This window comes from Pelodiscus sinensis, chromosome 11, assembly GCF_049634645.1.
Source record: "Pelodiscus sinensis isolate JC-2024 chromosome 11, ASM4963464v1, whole genome shotgun sequence".
Taxonomy (NCBI): domain Eukaryota; kingdom Metazoa; phylum Chordata; order Testudines; family Trionychidae; genus Pelodiscus; species Pelodiscus sinensis.
In genome coordinates this window covers 18,948,816-18,962,327 of record NC_134721.1, presented here as the reverse complement: position 1 = coordinate 18,962,327, position 13,512 = coordinate 18,948,816, and positions in this window count along the sequence as shown.

Below are 13,512 nucleotides of genomic sequence, written 5' to 3'. Positions count from 1 at the left end.
ATGAGTCAAACAAAAGCTGTCAGTCTGGAACATGTGTCTGCTATAGACTTTCTGTCCAGATTTGTCAGGGTGAAAGGGCTTGAATTGAATCAGCTGTGACTGGTGTTCTAGTAAGGGAGAAATAATCATGAAGGGTATGTCTACACTTTGTGTGGCTGTTGCCTGAGGCTATCTGAGGCCTGTGCTTAAAGTGACCCCTCTTCCCCCGACAGCCGGTTCTCAGGTTTCCCTGCTTGCTTGCCTACCTCGATGAGAGACAGCAAAGCATTTTGTCTCTGCTCTGGTTGCCCTCACTCGGGACACCACAGCACTCTGCAACTTGGAGCCAGCGCTGCCCCTGGGCACTCTAGTGCTTCTCTTGGGTGCATTGCTGCGAGCCTGGCTGCACTTTCTGCAGGCTGCCATCCGGGAGGTCCATTGGGGGGCTGTCAGTATCCAGGAGGCCCTGCGGGAGAGCTTCCACCCTGAGGAGCACTAACAGTCTCCCTGGTCTGCCCCACTGGGGGCTTGTGCCTCATTCTTCCCTCATGTCCTTCCACTTATCCTCCCCCCAGCCCCTTTTCCTGATGTAAAATAAAATACACGTTTTTTCACAAACTGTCTTTATTTAACAAAACTGGGGAGGGATGAAACTCTGGTGAGACTAAGGAAAGGAGGCGGGAAAGAGGAGGAGAGAGGGAAGGGGGAAACCTGAGAGAAGGAAGCTGGAAGGGGGAAGCAAGGGGAAGAAGGAGGAGGGGAAGCTCAGGGTTGGGGGTCTCGCCGGACCAACTTGATTTTCATGCGAACCTGCTCCTGGGTTCGCATGTGGCCTTTGGTAGCCAGCCAGGTAGCTATCCTGCCATAGACGGCCGCATTCCTCCATCTAGTACGGAGATCATGGACGTTGGGAGCATCCCCCCAAACCTGAATAAGGTCCATGATCTCTGCCCTGGACCAAGAAGGAGCCTGCCTTCTCTGGGCCCTGGCAGGCTCCTGGGAGCTGGCAGACTGGTCCTGGGGAGCGGTGGAGGGCTGGCTGCCAGTGGCTTGCTGGCTCATGTTTTGGGGCCACTGGGTCAGGGGCAGTGACTGCTGGCTCTGGGCTGGCAGGCTTGGAGCTGCCACAGGCAGACTCTCTACACCTTTAAGGGCTCCAGGGATGGGGAGAGGGAGAGAAGTGTTCTTGGTTGAGGCTGGAGTGGCCACCAAGGCACCCTGGGAAGGCTGGAGGCCCCCTATTTTGAAAGAAGTGTCTACACAGCACTTATTTTGAAATAGCTATTTTGAATTTTGCGTTATTCCTTGTAGAATGAGGTTTACCAAATTTGAAATAAGCGCTCTGCTATTTTGAATTTATTTTGAAACAGTGATTTGACTGTGTAGACGCTAGGAAAGTTATTTCGAAATAAGGGCTGTTATTTCAAAATAACTTTGCTGCGTAGACATACCCGAAGATTTTGTCCTAGATTCAGCCCAACCTCTGTGTGTGTCTGTGTGTGTGTGTGTGTGTGTGTGTGTAAGAGCAGGTGTGTGTATATGCGCATGTATTGATATCCCTTTAACCTAATTGGTTAGCCAATATTCGGCCTTCCCAAGGTGGTTTTTGTTAGGATGAGAACTGGATTATAAGAATCACATATAAAAAGAGAGAGAGTTCACACTTGGTGTAATAGGTTTGTTTGTAAAATATGCACACAAAGTCCCATTTCTTTGAATATCATAAAAACAACCAGCCTTAGTGCATGTGGGAAAGCCACAAGCCTCTCCCACATACGCTAAAAGCCAACTGGCTCTCAGCTAAGACTATAAAGCAGACTTTGCTCTCCCTTCTCAGTGCCTCTGGTTACACATTCATTGGCTTACTTGGATCTCTGATTAAGCCCGGATGAAAGACTGATGCCTGATGCCATTCGTCAACATTTGTCTGTCTGCAGTCTAGTTAGTATGTTAAAGTAAAGTTCCATGGAGTTCTACAGAGTATTGAGCGCACATAGTTCCAGCTAAAGTTAATAGTGTGGCCGGTGCTCAATATCTCTGAGTCTCAGGACCCTAGAGTCTGTTGCTCCTGGAGACTTTGGGAGAGTGGTGAATACCCTGGCCACACTCAGTGTCACAACAGTACACCATGCAAAGTCATGCCAGGTGAAACAGCACTGGCACACAAAGGCTACAGTGATGAGGCCAGTGTGAACACCCAGATAGTTCTGTATAACAATAAGTTCTGAGCATCTTTTCTTTTTTTGCAGTGTGCTCTTCCAGCCCCTAGGTGATCTTCTGCCCCATGCGTAGCACGCTTATCTAGCATTGAGCATCTGATCTAGTAAAAACAAGCTGTTTAGATGTTCAGGAACTATGATAGTTCCTTCAGCTGGGATGAGCACACGGGTCCAAGGGACATTTTGTATGGAACTGGCAACAATTTTTATTACTATTCCCTGCTAAATATCATTCCTGCCCACTCCAATTTCTCATTTCCTTTACTGCCTGTGAAGGCGTCACTGTTTCAAGGCAAGCAGTTGTCTTATCTCCCAAGTGAAGTTGCCATAAATAGCAAAATAGTTTGCTGTGGGGGTGTAATAATAGCTTAAAAACCCCCAGTCTTTCAAAAAAGGGTTTCAGTGTCAAATGGCTCCACTTTTGGGCTTTTGTCCTACGTGCTGCTGCCACCGCAGTGCAGGACCTGGGATTTGTAGCCACTGCTGTTTTGTGGCTCAGGAGATACAATGCTTGTGGTCTGCTGCAAATGTTCCAAGTCCAGAGAGAGGTAGAAAAGCCTTGCTGCAAACCCACATGCTCCAGGTAGAATGCATCTCTTGAGGTGATGTGCACTTGATAGATGTCACCTACTAATTCTTCTAAATGTACCTAATATATTCAATTAGAATACACACTGGCAAATTGAAACAGAGGAATTTCATGTGGCACGACTAAATAAAGGGGTAGGCTAAATTTATTTGTAGATAAATGTAAACCCAAACTATTTGAAACTAGTTGTTCCTTTGTTTCTCTGGTAGGAGCTGAGTTCAGGGTCATGAGCCTGGTATGTTCTGCTTGCAAGTACTCTGCAAAGGAACAGGGTGTGTATACATAGTCTGCAAGAACTGAGGACATCTTACCTGAAGCATATGAAAAATAGTGCTTTGCATGACACATGACTAGCACAGATTCCAAAGTATGGATCTTGGCAGGAATATATCCATTCACTCTGCAAATTGAAGGCCTTCAAAGTAATTGAACATCCTCTTGCCTTCTTCCTCTCTCTTTACATTGTTTCAAATCTCTAGTCATACCAACCAACTCGTGTTCACTGTGATGGATCTGGCTCGGCTGTGATATTAATTTGGGCTATGACTCATTTTAGAAGTGACAGCATAAAGGACACTTGGGCTTATCACCACACATTGCTTTCATGTTTAGAGCTTGAGCAAACACAAAAATGCTGCTGCCTTTAGGCAGGATTGTACGATTCTGTGAGGCTAAGTAAGAAGTGGAGCACAGGACAAAATTTAGAACCTATTCAGAAAACACAACTTGATGGCCAGATCTCCAGCTGGCAGAAATTGATGTAGCACCATTAGCTTCAACAAAGTTGTTCTGATTCATACTAGTGGAAGATCTTGCCAGAGATGTTTGAGGTCTGATGTTCACTTAGTTTGTGGAGAACGAGTACACCAGGCCATTGATTTCCAATGTTTGTTATCTGAGAAAAAGAGCAAGAGTGACTTTCATGCAAGACTCTTCGATCTGGATGTCACAACTTTTGAGAGTAGTATTTTTTTATTATTATCAAAGAACTCAGTCCTCAGCGGGTACTAGTATAAACCAACGGGGGCTGAAAGCACTCAGCACCTATGGTAGAATTCCATCCATATTCCAAATCCTTCCATCTGTACTCACAAAAGCCTTCAATGAATTCAATCAGCTGAATCCTGAGAAGGGCTGAAGGCTTGCAACTCACACTGAAGTTAAATGATTTGCCAGGACTCCGCACTTCTTGGGATTTGGCTGATTGGCTTTAATGAAGGCTTTTCTGAGGAAGGACTGCAGGTTTTTCAGTGCGACCATGTGCTATTCCGCCACCTCATTTTTAGAGCTCCCTCCAGCTCAGTTCCTAGAGGGCACTGGCTGATATTAAAGCTGCCCCCTTTTCCTACCAAGACACAATCTGGACCTTCTCCCAGGAGGAAAGGGCTTTTGCTAATGGGGAAAGTTAAAATTTACAGCTTTCCTGAAACTGGCTTCGTAAGTCTAGCCTCTCTTGGGTTGCCTCAGGCAAACAATATCAATATTTTCTGTCTGGCTTTGACCAGTGAAACCTATTATTCCCCCTTCAGATCTTTGCTTTGCAGTGAAGCCCACAAAAAAACTTAACAGGCTGCTGGTGTACTGAGACCACAGTGTATAATGCGGACCAATATTCTCTTATTGTTCCTTTGTACTCGCCTGCCTGTCTGGGCTTAACTGTTGTTACTTTTTTCATAGTGAGAGCAAAAGGACAATCCCTGCCCCAAGCAGTTTGCAATCTCTTCATACAACACTTAGCACAATGAGGTCCTGACCCATGACCAGTGCTCCTACATGCTATTGGAATAGAAATAAGAATTCTAAAGGGCAGTTGCTGCACTCTACGCGCATTCATGGGACCAAATGATTTCATTACATATCAGACATGCAGCATAATGAAAATAGAAGTGAGAGAAAGGCTTGGCTTGGCCCCATTTGGCTTTGTCTCTCCATTAGCAAAGTGGCTCTGTTGTCCTAGTGCCAGTGACATTTCCTTAATAAGTCGTTTGATCTCTTCTTCCGTGCACACTAAAAAGCACATGCTGAACATGGCACATGCTTTGGTCTGGCAACATCTCTTTGCTAGAATTCTGATTAATTTCCCTTGATTTATTCTGTGTATCGCCTTTCACATGTATCTAAGGACTTTACCATGATCATACCAGCAGCAGAGCGGTGAGTGTCATTACTAGCTGACAACAGAAGAGCTGGAAGAAAAGAAAAATGCAATTAGCATTTTTGCTGTAAGTTGGGATTTGAATTAACCAAAGAAATTGGCAGGGCAGCTTTCACGCCAGTACAGAAGGTGCACCGTAGAGATCCCACTTAGGCCTTATTTTGAAGGCCTCCATTGGACTTTTGGGGGTGTCTAGCCTTGTGCTGAGCTGGCAGAAGGGAAGAATTTCAGCTAGGCAGGCGGTATAGACACCCAAGCCAAACTCTCCAAATAAGTTGGGCCTGAGTCACGATGAAGCTTAAATATTAACAACAGACTTTGAACCTCTGAGTATGCCAATTAACATCCATTGTAGGGACTGTTTGAGATTTGAACAGCTGTCCATTGAGAATTGGACTAAGGCCCATTAAATCTGATTCTCATTAAAGAAAATGCCATAAGTGTAAGGCGCCAACGAATCTTTTCCAGCCTTCACAGTCCTGAGAAAGCTGGCTGACTTCTTCCCTGGTCGTGCCCTTCCTTTTCATGTCCTCCTCCACAGTCCTCCTCCAGGTGCCCAACGGCCTCCCTCTTTTATGCTTTCCAGGTGGAGTCCATCTGAGTGCCATATGAGGGAGTCTTGTTTTGCTCATCCGAAGGACATGCCCCAGCCATCTCCAGCGTCTCTGCTTGATCTCGTCCACAACGTTGTTGGTGCTAGTGTGTTGGCTTATCTCCTTGTTGGTAACATGCTGTTCCCAACGGACTCTAAGGATATGATGAAGGCACCATCCTTCAAAGCCTCTGAGTTTGCTCTCAATCTTCTTGTTAGTCCTCCAAGTCTCTACGGCATATAGCAGGACTGAGCGCACATTTGACCTATAGATCTTCAGTTTAGTCCTGGTCTGGAACAGTGACGACTTCCAAATGTTGTTAAGCTTTTGGAAGGCTTGCGCTGCCAGGGCAATTCTAGCGGAGATCTCTTTGTCGATGTTGCTGTCTGCCGAGATGTAACTGCCAAGATTCCTGAAGTCATTTACTTCCTCTCACTCTTCATCCATGACGGTGGTTTTATCGGTGTTAGTTTTCCTCAGTTTCATCACTTTGGACTTGCCGGGGTGAATTTTGAGCCCAACACTTCTGGCTGTCTGGTCAACAATGTTGGTCTTTTCTTGGATGTCCTGCTGATCATGCGCGAGAAGTGCCAGGTCATCTGCAAAGTCGCAGTCCTCAAGCCGAGCAGTCGGTCCCCATAGCACTCCCCTTGATCTGCCCTCAGTGGCTCTGCGCATCACCGAGTTGATGACCACAAGGAAGATAACAGGTGAGATTACACAGCCCTGTCTGACCCGTCTTCACGTGAAACCAGTCACTCTGCTGTCCTTCATGTCGCACACAGCATTGATTCTCAGAGTACAGGTCCTTCAGGATGTTAATGACCTTCTCAGGGAACCCGTATGCTTGTAGAATCCTCCAGAGTGAGGGGTGGTGGATGCTATCAAACGCCTTCTCAAAATCGATGAAGTTAATGTAGAGCGAAGAGTTCCACTCTATTGACTGCTCCACTACGGTGTGTAGGATGAAGATCTGGTCCATGCACGACCTTCCACTTCTGAAGCCAGCCTGTTCTTCCCTGAGGATTTTCTCAATGCCCTTTCACATTCTCAGTAGCAGGACTTTACAGAAAATCTTTCCTGGCACAGACAGAAGATTAATGCCTCTCCAATTCCCACAGATGGACAGATCGCCTTTTTTCGGTAACTTCACAATGATGCCCTTCTTCCAGGCCTCCGGTACCCTCTCTTCTTCCCAGACCCTGTTGAAGAGACCCTTCAGATCTTGTGGTCTGCCTTTAGCATTTCAGCAGTGATCTGGTCTTCCCCGGGCGCTCTGTTGCCCTTCATCTGTTTGATAGCGTCTGCTATCTCCAGCTCACTGATGTCCCCACATTCCATGTCTTGGAGGTTCATACTTCTAATGTCAGCCTCTTCCTCTGGGTCTGGTCTATTGAGAAGTCTCCCTGAAGTGTTCCGTCCACCTGCTGAGCTGTTCTTTTGCTGTCACCAGCATTTTCCTGTTCTTGTCTCTTACTACAGTAGACTTGTTGGTAAAGTCTCCTATAAGAGTCTTGGTGATCTTGTACACTGTCCTAGTATCACCTCTGTCTACTGCTGTCTGGGCCTCCGTGGCAATATTGTCCCCATACGCTCTCTTATCTCTTCGTACACTTCTTTTCACTGCAACTTTTAGGTCTCTGTAGACCTGTACAGCTATTATTTTATCTTTGTCACTGCCTGCAAGTGTGCACTGTTTAACCGCCTTTCTGTTCTCAGTGAGCTGCCATGTAGCATCTGAAATCCACTCCCTTCTCTGTTTCTTCTTGTACCCCAGTACAATCTTGCTGGTTTCCAGGTATACCTTCTGGATCTCCTCACAGTGGATATTAATATCATCTGCTATCAGGTCTTCGAGCAGGCTGAATCTGTTGGACAGCTCTAGAGTGAACTGGATCTTCACTGTTGAATGTTTTAGTCTACTGGAGTCAAAGAGCTGGCCACCAGTATTTCTGTCTGTCCTTTTCAGCCGTTTCAGTTTGAGCTGCAGCTTGCAAAGAAGAAGATGATGATCGCTGTTGGCATCTGCTCCTCTCAGCGCTCAGACATCTCTCATGGATCTTCTCCACTTCTGGTTGATAGCAATATGATCAATTTGGTTACAAGTCCTTCTATCTGGAGATATCCAGGTCAACTTATGTATTGTCTTATGTTGAAAGACAGTTTTGCCTCCTATCACCAGACCATTCTCCAGGCACAAATCTACAAAATGCTGTCCATTATCGTTTCTTTCGCTGACACCCTCTGGGCCCATGCAGGATTCGTAGCCTTCATTATCCAACCCGACTTTTGCATTCAGATCCCCCATTACGATCAAAACATCGTGGTGAGGTGTCTTGTCTATCTGCTCTTGTAGGTTGCTATAGAATAAGTCCTTCTCCTCCTCTGTAGCTTGTTCGGTGAGTGCATAGCATTGAATAATGGTGGTTTTGGCATAGCTGGAAAAGAATCTTGCTCTGATGATATGGGAGTGGACTGGTTCCCATCCCAGAAGGCTCTTCTTAGCCTGAATATCCATGATGATGCCAACCCCTTCTTGATGTTGTCCATCTGACCTTCCAGAGTAACAGTCTCCCCTGAACCAAGTGTTAGCATCCCTGAGTCAGTCCATCTCATTTCACTAATGCCCAAAATATTGATCTTGTACCTGGACATTTCTCTCACCACCTGTGCTGTTTTCCCGGTCTTGTACATGGTTCTTATGTTCCATGCTTCCACTCTCACTTGTTGCTTGGGTCTCGCATGGGGCCTCTATTGGAGCAGAAACTTCCTTTGGCTTTCATCTCTGCTCATCATGCTAGGTGTTGTGCCTCGATCCTCAGCTGATCATCCCTTTGATGGCTTTTTAAAGTTTTCATTGACGTTTCTGTAACGAGTTTTTTATGTAGTGGGTTGCTAGCCCAACGTACAACCCTTCTCCTTTCACATCCTGGACTTGGGACCAGGCAACGGTGGAGTTGTATGTGTATAAGTGGATCCGTAATCTGAAATGTTAATCAAGCTGCCTTAAAATGTTAAAAGCACAATCCCTCACTGGCTGGCAGCGGGGAACCAACACTCTCTCCCAGTTGGTGACATTCCGATGTTTGATTTTTCAAGCCTATTTGTGTGCTGTGAGAAGTAGGTTCTTTGAACATGAAGGAAACCATCTGGATCCACCCAGGAATGTTAGAGATTTAATCATACAGGACCTGATTCTCGCTTGCCTTATACCTCATGGAGTTGTTCCATCTCTACAAAATGGGTGTAAATTGTTATTAAATCATATGGTTGGATTTTCTGTCCATTTTGCTCTCACACTACACAGGTTTTAGTGACTACCCAAGGTGTAGTGGAGAATTAGATCCTAGAGCCATAGCACACAGAGTCTATTTTTCCATTGCTAACACTTGGATTTTCCTTCAGCATCACTGAGAGTTAGGTAACACTTCATCATTCCTGACTGATTTCCATGGTATCTTAGGCACAAGTACAGACCGTTTATAGGGTGACATTTAGGCTACATCTACACTGCAGGCATCTTGTGCAAGAAGCTTTTTTTGGAAGCGATCTTCCACAAAAACTACTTGTGCAGGAGTACGTCCACACTGCAAAAGCACATTGAAAAAGCGATGCACTTTTGCACAAAAAGCATCCAGACTGCCTGGATGCTCTCCCACAAGTAAGCAATGATTGCTATGGACAGAATGGCCACCAGGGAACCTGTGCTTTTTCCTCTTCCCTCTTCTTGTGCAAAAAACCCTCCTTCCCCGTCCACACATGCCTTTTTGCACAAGTACTCTTGCACAAAAAGGCATTCTTCCTCGTAGAACAAGGATTATCAATTGCGCAAAAACCCTTCTGATCTTTCGATTTACTTGCGCAAAAATGCACTTGAGGTGTGGATGCTCTGCAAGTTTTTGCGGAAAAATGGCTGTTTTTCTGCAAAAAACTCTGTAGTGTAGACATAGCCTTAATGCTGTGTGATATGGGTCTTTCTTCTATGTTCTACTACAGCAACAACCAGGAATGTCAATAAAATAGCTGCTTGTTTTAAGGTCCAGAGAGGGCTATCGGTTGGGATTTTCTCCATTCATAGTTTAGGAATCAGTAATTCTTTGACACAAATTATTCACTGGAATAATGGCGTCGTTCTGACCACATCTGAAGATTTTTTTTAAATATCCATTCCAGGGAGTGTTGATGTTGTATTGGTATATTATAGAGGGCAGCTTGTCTATTTCAGCACCAATTTGCTGCTTTTCTGGTCATTTTCATTATTTTGGAAACTCTAGTGGAAAAATAATGTTGCGGAGTACCTGTTTTCCACCATGTGCAGGAATGGCTGAAATAAAGATTTTTATTTCTGTATAGCTTCCACTGATTAGAAGGGAAACAGCTTACAAGAAGTTTTACTGCTCTTGGAATAGAAGTAAAGCCAAATGCACCGTATTTACTCTCGTTTTACTGCTTAGAGTTTTTCCTTTGAAATGCCACAGTAATCTTTGTGCTTTATCATTTAACAGAAAGATTCTTTAATGGTGAAATTCACCACCATGCAAAAGACCCACACTATGCTGATTCACCTCTCACGTTTATTGTTGGATTTTAGTGATCACTGCTCAGCCAAATAGTTTTATGAAGATTTACACTTTGTCTGTGTAATCTGACTGTTTAGGAGTTAATTTCACCCTAAAAGCTCAACCAGCATGTTGTCTCTAGATTTCATCCAGCTGAAATCAGAGGCAAAACTCCCATTGACTTCAATGAGAGCAGCATCTGGCCCTTGATTTTTATGGTAGATATTTGGTAAGTTTGAAATAACTTATTCCAAGTCATCTGATAAATAAATCACAGTTACAGATTGCTCTTATTTCTATTTTTGGTAGCTTACCACCTGGTGGTAGTTGTGGCTCATTACGATTTGATGCTAGAAATGGGTAATAAAGAATTCATAACATTCTAATTAATTTGTTTACTGCCATTTTGACAGAGCTTGGTCCTGCCTTGAGGGCGGGGGGCTGGACTCGATGACCTCTCGAGGTCCCTTCCAGTCCTATTATTCTATGATTCTATGATTTTAATCTGTTTTGCTAAATTCTTTTTCTTTTCTGTTTCTGACTTTGTTGTATGTTCTAACCCTCTGAGATGCCTGCCTAGTCCATCTCCTGAAATCCTAGTGGTGGATTATTGGAAATGATATTGACAAAATGGAAACATTACAGAATTGAGGTACATTAGCTGTAAGAAATTAGAGCTTTCAAGTAATGGATCTGATTTGGGAACCCAGGCATACCCCAGTGAGCAATGCTGTCATGGTAGCTAGTAAGAGATGAGGTTATCTCTGGAATTCAGATGAACAGGCCAGATTCTTAGTTGATCTAAACTCACTCCACTGACATCAGTGGAACTATGCTGCTTTACACCAGCTAATGATCTGACCTAATATGATTGAAATGAGTGGATGGTTCAGTAACCACATCTGCACTAATTTAACTTTGGGAAAACGTTGGAAAGTTTATTCACTGAGGAGGGAAATTGGACTAATAAAAAACAGTGATATTTCTCAGAATAAATGTTTCCATTTCTTAGTGCCAACCCCACTGCATATGATGATCTATTACATAAAAAAATATGAAATGTGATATTTTCTCTCCCTATCTACTCTGGGGAATTATATGCCAAAAAAAAAAAAAAATATGCACACAATATTTTCAAATTTTGCAAAATTCTACATGTTTAATTTGTTAAAATTATGCAATATAATCACACCAGTTTCAATTAGTTTTGGTCATTTATTTCAAAATACCTGTCAGCAAGAATGTCTGTAACAATACAGACAATAGAAAATATTCAGAATGTGTTTTTTGATAAATAGATCCCTTATTAGGCATATTAATACTGAACTCTAAGTAATAATTCATTTAAACAGCAATATACAACTGTATTTCCTGCACCCCTCAGCAGCAGTGCAAAGGCTAGAAGGAGCCAGAGGTAATGAAGAAGCTGAAGGAGAGGAGGAAGCCATAGCTGGGAAGGAGCCTAGGGCTACGTCTAGACTGCAGGCCTCTTTCGAAAGAGGCTCTTTTGAAAGATACTTTCGAAAGAGAGCGTCTAGACTGCACGCGGAATTTCGAAAAAGCAAGCCGCTTTTTCGAAAGAAAGCACCCAGTGAGTCTGGATGCTCTCTTTCTAAAAAGCCTGTTTGCTTTCAAGAACACCTTCTTTCGAAAGAGCACTTTCGAAAGAAGGCGTTCTTCCTCGTGGAATTAGGTTTACCACTGTCGAAAGAAAAGCCGCATTCTTTCGATTTAATTTTGAAAGAACGCGGCTGCAGTCTAGACGCAGGTGAAGTTTTTTCGAAAAAAGGCTACTTTTTTCGAAAAAAACCCTGAGTCTGGACACAGCCTAGGTGTGAACATGGAGCGTTGTTGAGTGTTGGTGGGAAAAATATGGAACAGATTGGGGTGGGGTCATGCATGTCCTGTCTAACCCTAGCTTCTCCCATTCAATTAGGTACATAGATACATAAAGACATCTGCTCTTGTCCCCATGTGCCCCTGCACCCCCATATGTTCTTGCACACCCTGTCCATATGTGTCCCTCCACCTCCACTCACACACCTATTCCCCCATCCCCATGTCACCCTGCACCCCGCCCTCTGTCACCATGTTTCTCTGTGCTTCCACTCAGCTACTTCCTTTCCCTCTGTAGCTCTGCATCTCCATCTCCCCTGTGCCTCCACTCCCAGTCAGCCCCTACCCCAGTCTGTCCTCCCGCACTAACCATATGGAGCCCAGTTCTGACCCCCCAGCAACTCCACACTATCTCCTCATAGCCCTTGTTCCCTGACCTGGCCCAACAGGCCCAGTGAAGAAGGCTCTGTAGGCTCTTTATCTTCCCTAGCTAGCTGGGGGCAGCTGCTCTGTTCTGGCACCACAGCACCCTCTGGTGGGAAAAAGGCAGAACTGCAGCAACATGCCATCTGAGTTTTCTGCACAAAAACTTAAAAAATGCACGAGGCTCGTTACTTATGTGCACACACAGTGTCACAGAATTTCCCAGGAGTACCTATGCCACCTCACTAATAAATACCCTGTTTTTAAAGGAAAGTTTTTGGGGCTCTGTGATGGGGTGTTTTAGGCCTACAGGTTCCCTTGCTGGAAGTCTTGTTATCTTACCACACCCCATTCCAGAAAGAGCAGAAAAGGAGAGTCTTCCAACCTGCCAAAAGTGGCTGCATGGTGTGCATCCAGTCAGAAAGAGGCTGCATGGGAAGCAGCCAATCAGAGCCCAGAAGGCATAAATAAAAGGAGCTGCAGGGTAGTTCATTTTGCTGACAGAGACCAGGAAAACAAGAAAGGGGCTCCTGGCTGACAGCTGGGACTAGGCAAATAGTTATGGGCAGAGAAAGGTTCTCCTGGCTGGTTGCTGAGATTTGAAAATAAGGGCTGCAGGGAAATGGACCAGGGAAATGCAGCTAGTTAGAAGGATGTGGCACAAGGCTGCTACTTGAAGAGTCCCTGGGTTGGGGCCCAGGATAGTGGGTGAGTAGATGTCCCCTTCTCCCCCCCAACTACTAGGGAAATTAAGCTTTAAGAAAAGACATTGAAACAGGCCCAAGGAAGGAACTGATTGTTGGACTTGAATAAAACCCTGAAAGAGGATTGGACTGAGACTGACTCATTGAGTGAGCTGAGGACTGTAAACTGAGTTCAGGGGGAGTGGCTTAGCTGGAGAACTGGGGTCACTGAGGACTCAAGGGAAGGCAAAGAGTCTCCAGTGAAGAAACACTAGGTTCAGTGTTTTACAGAGCAGGAATGTAGCAAGCTAGCCTGACCCCAACTAAGGGTTCTATGATGGTCCCTGATGTACATACTGGCTAATGACCGGGCCTAGGAAGGACTATAGCAGTATTGCCAACTGAAGGGGACTATGATGGGACCTGCTGGACCATTAAAGGACTGAGCCTGTGTTGGGGTATAGGAGAATATTGAG